The sequence below is a fragment of the Petaurus breviceps genome, unplaced genomic scaffold (genome assembly GCF_028583685.1).
Source record: "Petaurus breviceps papuanus isolate PSGF00001 unplaced genomic scaffold, PetGlider_PUasm1.0 229, whole genome shotgun sequence".
NCBI classification, from domain to species: domain Eukaryota; kingdom Metazoa; phylum Chordata; class Mammalia; order Diprotodontia; family Petauridae; genus Petaurus; species Petaurus breviceps.
The window spans coordinates 16,414,578-16,415,139 of record NW_027185903.1 but is presented as its reverse complement, the minus strand read 5'-3'; positions in this window follow the sequence as shown (position 1 = coordinate 16,415,139).

The following is a 562-nucleotide window of genomic DNA, read 5'->3' as shown; positions in this document are numbered from 1 at the left end:
GTGGTGCTGCTGGTGGGGGTGGAGATGATGATCCCGTGCTCTGCAGGCTGGAGGGGCTAGCTGGGGCGGGGATAGTTCGAGATCTATTGAGTGATCTTGGTGTTTCTGGGAGAATGGAAGTTGAACCCTGAGGGCGAGCAGATTCCAGGAGGAGTGACTGGATGGAGTAGAAAGTCAGGAAGTCCTGAGTTCAATTCCATCCTCAGAAACTTACTAGCTGGGTGACCCTAGGCAAGTCACTTAACCTGTTTGCCTCGATTTTCTCTTTGCAGAACGGGGGTAATAATAACACTTACCTCCCAGTATTGTTGTAACGATAAAATGAGATATTATATGTAAAAATACTTTGCAAACCTTAAAGTGGCATATAAATTCTAGCTCTTATTACTTTTATTTTTCATTCGTCAGGTTTTCCCTCTCTAGCAGGAATGAAAGGTCAGGTATCCTGGATTCTTTGTCTGGAATTTGCTACTTATCTTTTTTTTTTTTTGAGTTCATGTCGTAGGTAACTACTGACAAAATTAATCTACCACAATCCAGAAATTATAGAAATAAAAACATG